At 51.4% G+C, this 14,082-nt stretch overlaps 1 protein-coding gene across 3 annotated transcripts in view; it reads left to right on the forward strand.

Moving 5' to 3' along the window:
* oca2 (oculocutaneous albinism II) overlaps nt 1–14,082 on the forward strand; it is a 131,228-nt gene that overhangs the window by 40,851 nt on the left and 76,295 nt on the right. The gene's annotated exons all lie outside the window — the stretch shown is intronic.

A 14,082-nucleotide genomic window follows, 5' to 3' on the forward strand; every position in this document is an offset into this window, starting at 1 on the left:
AAATGTAGCATTAATGTGACAAGTAGTCCATCTTTGCTCTTGGTTGGGGATGGAATTGTCTGAGCTGGGATGGTCAGATGGTCGCTTTTCTCTTGGGTGGTGATGGAATTGCCTGAGATGGAGCTCAGGATGGTCAGTCAGTCCGCAGGAGGACGGCACAGGATTTTCAGATGTAGCTGGCGTAATCTCTAGTTGGGGATGGGCATATGACGTTCATCTGGACCTGGCGGAATCTGGATGGGCATCCCGAGGCGGGGGCAGAAAGAGGATAATTAGCGTAGCTGCTGTTCATTAACTATGCATTAAGTGAAAGCTTGGCTAAAAAGATGTGTCTTTAATCTAGATTTAAATCGGGAGAGTGTGTCTGACCCTAGTATCTGGAAGGCTATTCCAGAGTTTAGGTGCTACGTATGAGACAGCTCTACCCCCTTTGGTGGATTTAGTTATTCTAGGTGTTATCAAAAGTCCGGAGTTTTGAGATTTTAGAGAGCGTGATGGGTTGTAATGTGATAGAAGCTCTCTTATGTAGGTAGGGGCTAAACCGTTTAAGGCTTTATAAGTAATTGAAAGAACTAAAGTCAATATGATACTTAATGGGTAACCAGTGAAGGGATGATAAAATTGGGGTTGTGATCGTATTTTCTGGACCTGGTTAGAACTCTGGCAGCTGCATTCTGAACTAACTGTAGTTTGTTTATAGATGATGCAGGACAACCATTAAGTAGTGCATTACAGTAGTCAAGTCTTGAGGTCACAAATGCATGAATAAGCTTCTCTGCGTCAGCAACACATAGAATATTTCGTAATTTGGAAATATTTCTAAGGTGGAAGAAGGCTGTTTTTGTGACATTTGAGATGTGATTTTTAAATGACAGGCTGCTGTCTCATATAACGCCTAGGTCTTTAACTGTATTTGTTGGAGTAACAGTGCAGCCTTCAATTTGCAGGTTATAATCCGAGATATTTTTCTTACATGTTTTTTGCGATAAGTAATATTTCTGTTTTGTTAGAGTTTAAAAGAAGGAAATTAGGAGTCATCCAATGTTTTATGTCTTCGATGCACTCTGCCAATTTGGATAGCTGGAAGGAATCATCTGGTCTTGATGAGATATATAGCTGAGTATCATCTGCATAACAGTGGAAGCTAATTCCATGTTTTTTAATAATGTTGCCACGGGGCAGCATGTATATGGAGAATAGCAACGGTCCTAAAACCGATCTCTGAGGTAATCCATAATTTATTGCAATAACCCACACAAACAAAACACACAAAATTCAATACGTGCCATTTACTCATTTGATGATTGCCTTGGGCGTCGATTTTGTACTTATTTGGCTGGGTCTCAAATCAGTCACACACACCATTAACATTATGTAACATTATATAAAATGATATAGCACTATTTTATTATTATTTTGAAGTTTCCAGCATGATGGAAACACCATTGTGTTTGTCTGTCTGTCTGTCTGTGTTGAGTTTCTGATGCAATAGAGGTAGGAGTCTGTGAAACTCGAGGCTCTCTATGAATCCAAAATCTATGATCCAAAACAATCTTTAAACAGGTAGACTAACTCTGTTTGTGTGTGTGTGTGCGTGAGAGAGAGAGAGAGAGAGAGAGAGAGAGAGAGAGAGAGAGAGTCTGATCTAGCACAAAGTGTATTTTTTTACCATAATCTCCAAATGTGTAACTTGTGTAAATCAATTATTAGGTATTTGGATATTTGGAGAGTATAAAAACATAGGTGTAAAAAAATAACAATATTCTAGCAGCTTAGGCACCAGAAAAAAAAACATAATACATTTTTTTTTGTAAAGTAAAATGACGTTATTTTACACCCAATTTGTAAAATTGCAATCTGTTTCTGTTATAAGACATTTTTTGCCACATCTCAAAAATATGTAATTATTCTGTAAAATAAACTGGTAAAATTTTGTAAATAACCGTTTTTACAGAATATCTCTGATGTGTTAGGGCCCTATCGTACAGCCGGCGCAAGGCACAGCGCAAATGTTTTTGCTAGTTTAAGCCCGACGCAGTTCTCATTTTCCCGTCCTGCGCGGCGTTGTTTAAATAGCAAATGCATTTGCGTTCATTTGTGCGCCCATGGGCGTGCTGGTCTATAAAACAGGTGTTTTCAGGCGCATTGTTGGCAGTTGCTATTTTGAGGAACTGAAAATAGACTGCGCCATAGACTAACTCAAACCTGGTCTAAAGCGAATCCGCCATGGCGCGAGCGCAACTAGCTCTTAAAGGGAATGAGAGATGAGACTTTGATTGATTTACTGAACGTTACGCCCAAAAAACACCCATTACTCATTAAGAGAATCGGGACAACCCGTTTAGACCATGCGCCCAGGCCGCCGACCGGTTTCTCATCGTTAAGCTAGCAAAAGTGGATTCGGACACGCCCTGAGTGCACCTGCGCCGTGCGCTTAAGACCGTGCGCTTAGATCGTTAAAATAGGGCCCTCAATCATTTAAATGTATGGGTCATGTTTTGCTTACATTGTTGGGAGCAGCCAACCCGACCTCCAAGGAAACGACTTATGAACACAGAAATAAAATTTAAATATTATTGTAAAAATACAGGATTTAGATTTTGGAGGTAAGATTATGGGATAGAAAATATCATTAAAGTAACGGATGTGGAAGTGGATTTATTGTAGTGTAAGGAAGCTGGCACCTTCTCCAGCAGTAGCTTAATCTGTTTACTAAGCTCCAATCGCGCTCGGATCTTAAGAGCTCAGAGAATTTGAATGTAAGTTCTGGCAAATGCAAATACAAATAGATGGATGACACGGCACAATAAAGCTTAATAAAAAATACAGTGCTGGATGTGTACTTCACTAATCCACACAACCTTATAAGATGTTATTCTATTGTTTTTCAAATTTACACCTGGGAAATGATACAAGTCAGACTCAAACCAGAATCCCAGTAAGAGCACCACGGCTTTGCTATTTAACGGCAGTTTCACAAAGAGCATTTGAAATGTTTCTTTAACGTACTTGCAAATGTTTTCCATGGCCCTGAACTTTCCTCATCCATACTAGAGATCTGAGGGAACTGTCAGTCACGATGAAACGTCTTGTATTTGTGGACTCCTTGTTTGTTTGTTTTTTCTGTTTATTGAGGCTACGAGGGTCATAAGGGCCCCCTGCTCGGTCTCAACAGGATCTCTACAGCAGGAACGTTGCCATTTGGTCAGTCAAACATCCATCTGTGGAGCTCTCAGTGGATCAGACATTTGTGGCAGGGTAGAAGAAGTGTTTCGGGGTTGTTGATGAGACATCTCCTACAGCTTGTGCTTTTCTCCCTGGCATTTGCTCGGCTGTCAGTCAAGCTTTCAGAAACCTCAGCTGCCAATCGGCAGTCCCTGAGCCTCCGGCAGACAAGCTTAGGCTGACGCTAGCCTTCCAATGGCCCCTGACTGCTCACTAATAAGCTACAACCCAACCGTGAGGGTCTTTTTGCATGCTGCTTCATCATTCTCTGTTCTCTACTTCCTTTACTTTCTTGGCTGCTGAAAGCAAGACAACAATGACAGAAAGGAGTGAGGGGAGGTCTCACTTACACACATGTGTCTCAGAGTCATTATCTCCGTACGACTGCCTTTAAAGACGTATTCACAATCACTACTGGTAATGCAGTGACAGAAAATAAGTGACGTGATGTGGATTTATGCATTGACTCTGTGAGATCAGGCTTTTAGCTCAATTGTGCTTGAAGTCCATGAGGAATAAAGGGAAAAACTCTTTAATGAAATGTTATCGATGGATCCAGACAAACCTGCTGAGCCCCTGAGGATATCTCTTATTTTTTAGACGATTCAGGTGTTGGCGTTTTGCATTGGACCTACATTGCCTCTAAAAACAGAAAAAAACCTAGTTGCAAATGAAAATTTGCAAATAAGCTTAAACTAGATGTGTTTACCTACCTATATTTTTATATTACAGGAGCACAGGCCAGTAACTACAGTATAATTGAGTTAGTGGGCAATTCTTTTTCTAAACACTTGTAACATCATTTTTACACGTCATACCCTTCTCACTATGTTCGGTATAGTTTTTTTGTACATTTGTGAGTTTTTTTCCTATCTTGTTCCCAAACTCCCTCTCATTTGTCCTCCCCATTTGTTTTCTGTTTGTCTTTCTCCTGATCTCCTGTAGAGGTCACTGTACACCAGTGTTCACTCCTCTAATTCACATTTATCTGATACTGTCAGTCCATGGGATGAGTTTGTTTGTTGTTTGCTGGCTCACACATTCATTTTTTATTTTTCCCAATCACACAAGACAATTTCCGTCCTTTTTGTTCTAGGATTGTTTTAAGGGTGGGAGATTTAGTACCTTGAGACACTTTTGGAAACGTTGAAAGGCTGCCAAAACAAGCGTCAATGTTTATTTGTTTATAACCTTTTCTTTAATTTTCAGGAAGTACTTCAGAATCCTGGTTTGTTGCCAAACCCCGCCAGTGTGTGTGTGTGTGTGTGTGTGTGGGGGGGGGGGGGGGGGGGGGGGGGGGGGGGGGGGGGGGGGGGGGGGGGGGGGGGGTTGGGGGTTGCTGAACTACAACAGTACTGTAATTACCATGTCCCTCATCGGGTTTTTTTACAAGATATTTTGGCTTATCTTTGTAAAATGCCTCTCTAGATCATATATCAGTGTCCTTAAACAAGCATGAGATATCTCTTTGTTGTAGTACTTTAGCAACAGTGTGAGATAAATTGTTGGATTAGATTATAGGGCACAGAGAGCATCTGTGACAGAGGAGAATTTGCCGTCTTTGTGGAGTCTGGATTATCTCAAGTTTTTTTCTGCGCTTACTGTATACACCATTGGAATTTCGGTTGCTTTTCACTGTCACCTTTGGCTTGCACACTGGGAGACGGTGACATTAGGATTACAATTTTACACTTTGTTAGTATTGCTTTTAATACAATGGTCTGACTCAATTTTATAGATACTTCACAATTTTTCTTTCCTTAGTTACTGTAGTTATTCAATGTACTGTAAACTGGCATAGCATGTCTGGTATATGGTATAATGCCTGTCATCTACGTATCATACTACTTTAATCAACTAAATTTCCCTTTCTGTCGGTCTCTCGACGTTGTGTCGAACCGACAGAATGGGGATTGTCTTGAGAACAATCCCCATTCCCCCGGGGGGTCGAGCCCAGGAAGAAGCGGACGTCGAAATGTCAGCCATGCTTTCCCGGGCCGCCGTGAGTGTTGGGTTGCAGTGCCGGCACTGCCTTTCCCGGCGCTCGCGGCTGGCTACATGGCGCCTAGGGTTTGAGCGCGGCTCCAAGCCGCGCCCGCCCCCAGTGCCGTGTTTACCGGAAGTGCATGAGGAACTTAGTAAGACCTGGAACGCCCCTTTCCGGCACGTTTCACGTCAAACAAAGTTCCGTCACCCTCTCTTCCCTCGAGGTTGAGACAGCTGGAGGATAAGTCGTTGTCCCCCAGGTGGAGTATGCCGCTACGGTGCACTCGTGCCCGTAGGTGGCGGCCACCTGGGGGGGGCTCGACCTAGACTCCCGTCCAAAGCATGTGGTGTCTCGGCATCTCTGGTGTCGAGAGCTTACATTGTGGCGGACCAAGCTGCCTCCTCTCTCCACGCTATGGCTCCTGCCAGGCCAGGGCATTGAGAGAGCTCCACGAAGGTAAGACCGACCCAGCGCTTATGCAGGAACTCCGCACCGCCACTGACCTCGTTCTACGGGCGACCAAGGTGACCACGCGGGCCCTGGGTCGGACGATGTCCACACTTGTGGTCCATGAGAAACTCCTCTGGCCGATCCTTGCGCAGATGAGTAACGCCGAGAAAGTCCGCTTTCTCGACGCACCCGTCTCGCAAGGGGGGGCTGGTTGGTGTTACTGTCGAGCCGCAGCGGCCCCGCTCACCCCCGCCCATTGGGGGGCGCGAGACCCGCACGCGGCCTCCCCCGGAGGGTTCTCGACAGTAAAGAAGCAGTCCTCCGTGCCGCGACTCGGCCGCCTCGGCCGTCGAGTCCCGTGCAATGTCTGCTTCCCAGCAGCCCTGGTCCTCTTCGACGCCCTCCAGCTCTGGGCCCCCCACTCAGGTGGCCCCCCCTGGAGGAGAAAGCGAAGAGGAGCCCATCGCCCCATCAGCAGCCACGGTGAAGCGGCCCTCATGGGAAGACCTCAGGGGGATCGAGGCTACCATTGGGCCCGACCCCAGCCACATCGCTGGGAAGTCGGATAGGGATGGATCCTGCCCCGTCTCTCCATCTGCTGGCCCCCTCCGGGGGGCTAGCGCCCACTTACTCTCAAAAAAGGAGAGTTTCCTCTCTCTCTGGGTTATCACAGCCGCTCCCACCCTCTGCACGATGTTGAACGGCACACTCGACGTTGCGTTATGGTGAAGCGCAATGTCGAGTATAAACACCAGCCCTCAGCACTCTCAGTCAGACAGTGTGTTGAGCTGCGCAGTCGCCAGGCAGGAAAAACAGCAGAGCCGATCTTCTCCCCAGGGGACCTCCCCCGGCAAGGAATCCGTACTGCTAGCCATCGAACCACCCCCCGGGGGGAAGATGAAAAAGAGCCTGTCCGGCTTCCCAGACTGTCAGGCTGGCTAGAGAAGACGATCCGTCTCGGCTACGCGATCCAGTCGCCTCACGCCCGCCAAGTTTCAGGGCATCCGATATACCTCAGGCAGATGCTAGGATGTTCCCGTACTTCGGGCCGAGGTCGCCACCCTTCTGGTGAAGGGAGTGATCGAGCCCATCTCACCAGCTGAGATGTTCAATGGGTTTTACAGCCTGTACTTCATTGTCCCCAAGAAAGGCGGGGGGTTGCGCCCTATCTTGGGTCTGTGTGTTCTGAACAGGCACCTGCACAATAGCTGCCTTTCAGGTTGATCACGCAGAAGCACATCCTGACGTCCGTCAGGTGTCAGGACTGGTTCATGGCAATCGACCTGAAGGATGCGTACTTCATGTCTCGATCCTCCCTCGACATCGGCCGTTCCGACGGTTCGTGTTCGAGGGACGGGCATATCAGTACAGGGTCCTCCCCTTCGGTCTGTCCCTGTCTCCACGAGTCTTTACGAAGGTCGTGGAAGCCGCCCTCCTTCCCCTCAGGGAAGGAGGTGTGCGGGTACTAAACTATCTTGACGACTGGCTCAGTTTGGTGCACTCTCGAGATCTGTTGTGTACACACAGGGACCTGGTGCTCCGGCACCTAGATCAGTGGGGCTACAGGTCAACTGAGAAGAGCAAGCTCTCCCCGATGCAGAGCATCCTCTTTCTCGGTAGGGAACTCGACTCTGTCCTCATGAGCGGCCCCGCTCACCCCCCGCGGGGGGCGCGAGACCCGCGACGAGGAAGCCCGCACCCACGCGGCCTCCCAGAGGCAGTGCGACTGACTACAAAGCGCGCCCGATCAGTGTTGAACTGCCTCAATCTTTCAGACAGTCAGAGGTCCCCCTGAAACAATTTCAGAGGCTCCTGGGATACATGGCATCCTCGGCGGGGGTGGTCCCCCTCGGGTCGATGCATATACGACCGCTCCAACACTGGCTACAGAGTCAAGGTCCTTGGAGAGCGTGGCACACCGGCAGCAGGCGTATGGTCACACGCTTTTCTGCCAACACCCCCTGGTCTCCATGACCTCCTTGGGGTTGGGGTGCCGTGTGCAACGGGCAAGCAGTGTCGGGGCGGTCGACGGGCCCGCGCCTGCATTGGCATTTCAACTGCCTAGAGTTGTTGGTTGTGCTACTTGCATTCAGGAGGCTACTACCTCTCATGCAGGGCAAGCACGTGCTGGTCCGGTCGGACAGCACAGCTGCTGTGGCGTATATCATTGGATTCGCTCACGGCAGCTAACATGACTCGCCCGGTGCCTCCTCCTCTGGAGTCAGCAGGTGATCAGTTCCCTGCGAGCCACACACATCCCAGGCGTCCTGAACCAGACAGCTGATGCGCTCTCTCATCAGTCGATGCCTCGCGGAGAGTGGCGACTCCATCCCCGCGCAGCCGGCTCATTTGGGAGAGGTTCGGCCAGGCACAGGTGGTCCTTGTTGCCTCCCCGGACTCCACCCATTGTCCGCTTTGGTACTCCCTGTCCGAAGCAACCCTTGGCACTGATGCCCTTGCGCACAGCTGGCCGCGGGACAAGCGGAAGCACACTTCCCCCAGTGAGCCTCATTGCACAGGTCCTGTGCAAGGCCAGGGAAGAGGAGCATCAAGTGGTACTAGTTACGCCCCCTTTGGCCTAACCAGGACTTGGTTCTCGGAGCTAAGGCTCTGACAACAACTCCCCCCTGGCCGCCCCCCCTGGCGAACTGCTTCCCCAGGGGAAGGGGCACGTTACGGCATCTCAGGCAGAACCTGGTCTCCATGTCTGGACGGGACGAGGAGATCCTGAGTGACCCACCCCCGGTCTGGTTGGGACGTCACTCAGGCTAGGGCTTTGGCCACTGGCCGGCTAGTCCACACATTCCTCCCATGAGTTCTCCCCTGATGGTGAGACCATGTGGTGTCTCCACTAATTCCTCCCTACGGTAGGTAGTGGCCTCTGCAGCGTTTTTCCCCCAGGGGGGAATAAGGCTTACCCAGTGGCCCGTACGGTGCCGGGCGGCTTCTCGCCATTTAGAGAACTAGGCCTCCGCCCGTGACGGCCGGTGACACGGGCTTCCCAACTTTGTGTAAAGCTCTGGGTCCCCCTTCCTCTCCACTGGAGGGTCATAATTTCGCGTTAGCGTCTTCGTCTGACTCGCCCAGGCCAGTCAACGTCGCTCCGCTGAGATTGTGACGCGGCTCAGTGCTGTGGCGTTTTCCAGAGGAACCCCATTCTGTCAGTTCGACACAACTTCGAGAGACCGACAGAAAGGGAACGTCTTGGTTACGGATGTAACCTCGGTTCCCTGATGGAGGGAACGAGACGTTGTGTCCCTCATGCCACAACACTGGTCGCCCACCCCAGCGGTCGGGGGAGGATGCTTTAGGCTCCTCAGACCAACAGGTGAATGAATGAGCACGCCGGCTTCCCTCTTATACCCGGGCATCCGGGGAGGAGCCCGGCATGCAAATTTCATTCGCCAATTTTCATTGGCCTTTTCTACATACTCAGAAGATGATAGGTTCTCAAGACAAACCCCATTCTGTCAGTTCGACACAACGTCTCGTTCCCTCCATCAGGGAACCGAGGTTACATCCATAACCAAGACGATCTTCATCATTTACTCATCCTCAGGTTTTTTCAAACCTGTATAAATTTGAACACAGAGAAAGATATTTAGAAGAATATTAGCAATTTTCACTACCATAAGAAAAAAAGATTGTATTTCTTTGTTCCGTTGAACACAAAATTAGATATTTTAAGAATTTAGGAAAGCAAACAGTTCTGGGGCACATTTGACAACCATTAAATTTTTCCTACTATTGCAGTCAATGATGATGTCCCGGATCTGAAAATGGCTAACATTTTTCCAAACATCTTTCTCTGTGTTCATCAGAACAAAGTAATTTATACAGGTATGAAATTACACGAGGGTGAGTAAATGATGACAGAATTTTCATTTTTTGGCGAACTATCCCTTTAAAGTCTCAGAATATAAATCTTAGTACAATGTATTTCATAAAGCCTTTGGATAATATGGCACTTCAGTTTCTTAAATTTATTGAATTACTTTGTATTTATCATCCATTTAAACATTTTTTCTTTGTTTTTTCTTGATTGTAGTTACAGTTACAATTATTGTTACTGTTAGTATTGCCATTATCTTATGAAAAAAATCATATTGATATATGACTGTGGGGTGGTAAGAGAGAGCACAGACACAAGACAGCAGATATTCAGATCCCCGGAGGGCAGTTTATTGAAAACCGTGAATTCAATAGTGATGGTGTGGTTTCCCGGTGTGTCCAAAGATTGTCCTGTGGTGACGGTGCTCGGGTAGTGCATTCAATCCTTCAGTCTGTTAACCGATGGACTCTGGAAGAGCAGAGAAAACACAAAGGTAAGTCCGGAGAACAAGCTCGTAGTGCGTTGTGACTGTACGGTTTATTTGCCTGGCAGTTCATTACCTCCAGGTGTGTTCAATCAGCGGGAGCTGCCGGGCCGGTTGCCATGGCGACGCTGACCCTGGATCTGTACCTCCGCCACACTCCCCCCCCCCCAGCGTCGTCCTGGATCTCCAGTTGCTCCTGCGGGAACATAGAGGAGAACATAAGGGTGGGAGAGAAGTGTTACCTGACAGACCTGCCCAGCCAGACCACATCCGGGACAACCCGTCGGCGTTGCCGTTGAAGGCTTCGGCGTGATGCTGGATGGTGAAATGGAAATCCTGGAGTGCGAGAAACCACCTCGTCACCCGCGCATTGGTGTCCTTGGTTTTGGCCATCCACTGTAGTGGCGCGTGGTCTGTGAGGAGGGTAAAGCTGCGCCCGAGCAGGTAACACCGCAGCTCCAGGATTGCCTATTTCACCGCCAGAGCCTCCTTCTCGACCGCGGCATATCGAGTTTCCGCTGGCGTGAGCTTCCGGCTGATGTAGGTGACCGGGTGTTCCTCCCCTTCGGAGTACTGCCCCTTCTTGGGGAATGAAGCATCGATAGTAACCCGCCAACCCCAGGAAGGCTCGTACCTGGGTCTTGGTGGTCGGTCGGGCGGCTGTCCGGACGGCTTCCACCTTCTTCGGCTGTGGTTTGATCAGGCCTCGGCCGATCTGGTACCCCAGGTACTTCACCTCGGACAGTCCTAGGTGGCATTTCCTGGGGTTAGCCGTGAGTCCAGCCCATCGTAGCTCGTCCAGCACCCTCCGGAGTCACTCCAGGTGTTCTTCCCACATCTCGGCATGGATAATGACGTCATCCAGGTAGGTCGCTGCGTAGGTCTGATGGGGCCGCAACAGGATGTCCATCATTCCTTGGAAGGTTGCGGGGGCTCCATGTAACCCAAAGAGAAGGACCTGGTATTGCCTATGGCCGCTGGGAGTGCTGAACGCCGTTTTCTCTCGGGACGTCGGGGCCAGAGGGACTTGCCAGTATGCCTTGGTCATGTACAGCATGGTGATGTACCGGGCCCGGCCCAACCGGTCTAGGAGCTCATCGACCCGGGGCATGGGGTACCCGTCAAAGGCAGAAACCTCGTTAAGCTTCCTGAAGTCATTGCAAAACTGGAGGGTGCCGTCCTGCTTGGGTACCGTCACTACGGGGCTGGACCACAGGCTACGGGATGCTTTGATAACCCCTAGCTGGAGCATCCATTGTACCTCCTCCTCGATAACTTGCCGGCGGGCCTCTGGTACTCGGTAGGGCCGTTGCCGCACGATGACTCCTTGGGGTGTTCGGACTTCGTGTTGAATGATGTTTGTCCACCCGGGGTGCTCTGTGAAGACGTCGGAGTACTGACAGACCAGGGCGTTCAGCTCCGTCTTTTGGGGCCTGGATAGCTGTTCCCCCATGTTGACGACCGGCTCAGGGTCCTGGGTGTAGGCGACCAGCTGTTCCCTGGGAGCGATCCACCTTTTTAGCAGGTTGACGTAGTAGATTTGGTCTTCCTTCCTCCGGCCCGGCTGACGGACTCGATACGTGACTGGCCCTACCCGTTCCGAGATGGTATAGGGTCTGTGCCATGAGGCCAGGAACTTGGACGTGGCGTTGGGAACCAGGACAAGGACCCGCTCTCCAGGCTGGAATTCGCGGGCCTGGGCAGGCCGGTCGTACCACCTCTGCTGGGCTCGCTGAGCCTCTTCCAGATGCTCCCGGATGAGCGGCATGACGCGGTCTTTCCGTTCCCTCATTTCTCTGACGTGCTCAATCACCATGCGGTGAGGGGCTGGTTGTTGCTCCCAGGCTTCCTTGGCTACGTCCAGTATCCCACGAGGCTGTTGACCGAAGAGCAACTCAAAGGGGGTGAACCCCGTCGACGCCTGGGGAACCTCTCGGATCCCGAACAACACGTAGGGGAGCATCAAGTCCCAATCCCGCCCATCTTCGGCTACCACCCGGCGCAGCATCCTTTTCAAAGTCTGATTGAATTGCTCTACCAGGCCGTCTGTCTGCGGGTGGTAGACCGAAGTCCGGAGCTGCTTCACTTGTTGGAGCCAGCAGAGGTCCGCCATCAGCCGAGACATAAACGGAGAGCCCTGGTCTGTCAGGATCTCGGTGGGGATGCCGACCCGACTGAACATCAGGAAGAACTCTTTGGTGATGTTCTTCGCTGTGGCCTTCCGGAGGGGGATGGCCTCCGGGTAGCGGGTGGCGTAATCCACAATGACGAGGATATGCTCGTGTCCCCGGGCGGACTTTGGCAATGGCCCCACCTGATCCATGCCAATGCGGCCGAAGGGTACCTCGATGATGGGTATCGGGATGAGCGGGCTGGGGGAGGATGCCAGGGTGAGGTTTGCTGGCAGGTGGGGCAGCTCTGGCAGAACCGTTTGACCTCGGCGTCAATTCCGGGCCAATGAAACCGGTCCCTTACCCTCTGGAGGGTGTTCTGCGCCCCGAGATGTCCCGCCATTGGGTGCGAATGAGCCAACTCCAGGACGGTCTCGGTATTCGCTTTAAGGACCACCAGGAGAAGTTTGTGCCACGGAGTAAAGTAGGCCATTCTTTTCGACGAAGTGCGGGAGAGAGTGAGGCCCGGGAACTCGGTCCTCTTCTTCCACCACGCGGACCTGGCTCCAGCAGTGCTTTAAACGATCATCCTCGCGCTGCTCGCGTCCAAACGCTCCACCCGCGGTAATCTGCTGGAAGAGATCAAGATATAGGTTAGCGGAAGAAGGTTGGCACTCACCCTCTTTCTCGCTTCCCGTGGCCAGCAGAGCCGGTTGGCGGTTCCTTGGTCGTGGTGGTCGAGGTTTTCGGTGGCCCCCAGTCTCCTCTCTCGGCCGGCCCAGGATGGCCAACAGCCGTTCGAATCCGGGCCAGTCGCGGCCCAACACCTCGGGAACAGGCAGCTCTGGAACGATGCCCACTTCGATGTGCCAGGTCCCTGGCTCCGCGGAGATGGCCACTCGCCGTGCCGGCACATAACGAGTGTCGCCGTGCACACACGTAATTGGTACGGTGGCCTTGCACTCCGGTTGTGGCCGGACGATGGCGGGCCGGACGAGGGTGATGGCGCTGCCGGAATCCAGGACGGCGCGCTAGGTCCGCCCAGCCACACGCACCATCCTGGTCGGGGCCCCAACACGAGCAGATGTAGGGTCGTCCGCCAGCAGCCACAGGTGTACGAGGTGCATCAGCCGGGCGGGGGCCGGGCGGGGGCGTGTTCGTTAAATGACCAGGCGTGGTATTGCTGGGCCGCGCACACGGGAGTTAGCCCCACCCGAGCCAGGATTTCGGCCTTCAGCTGGTCGTAATCTTCGGCCCGGTGCGCTGGAAGGCCATAATAAGCCCGTTGAGCTTCCCCCGATAAAAACGGCGCCAAGAGGTGAGCCCACAGTTCTCGGTCCCACGCTTCCCGAGTGGCGATGACCTCAAACATATGCAGGTAAGCTTCCACGTCGTCCTGCTCGGTCATCTTCACTAGCACTTGGTGGGCCGTGAGTCGGGGTTCGGGTAGCGGCGTTTGTAGCGCGGCGGAGCGGAGCTGTTTTATTCCGACTTCTGCTCGGTCCTGTCATGCTGCCAGCTGCTCGAAGCATTGCTGCTGGCGGACGGTCACCTCGGTGAGCCGATGAAGGATCTCTTCCATCCTCGTAGAGAGAGCGAGAGCGGTTGTGTATTTTCTGAAAGCACAGTACACAAGTGTCAACAACGATGGAAATGTGTTCTCTTACCACTATGCCCGCATTCTCCACCACTTGTGGGGTGGTAAGAGAGAGCACAGACACAAGACAGCAGATATTCAGATCCCCGGAGGGCAGTTTATTGACAAACGTGAATTCAATAGTGATGGTGTGGTTTCCCGGTGTGTCCCAAGATAGTGCTGTGGTGACGGTGCTCGGGTAGTGCATTCAATCCTTCCGTCTGTTAACCGATGGACTCTGGAAGAGCAGAGAAAACACAAAGGTAAGTCCGGAGAACAAGCTCGTAGTGCGTTGTGACTGTACGGTTTATATGCCCGGCAGTTCATTACCTCCAGGTGTGTTCAATCAGCGGGAGC

The sequence above is a fragment of the Triplophysa rosa genome, linkage group LG7 (assembly GCF_024868665.1).
Source record: "Triplophysa rosa linkage group LG7, Trosa_1v2, whole genome shotgun sequence".
In the NCBI taxonomy this organism is placed as follows: Eukaryota; Metazoa; Chordata; class Actinopteri; order Cypriniformes; family Nemacheilidae; genus Triplophysa; species Triplophysa rosa.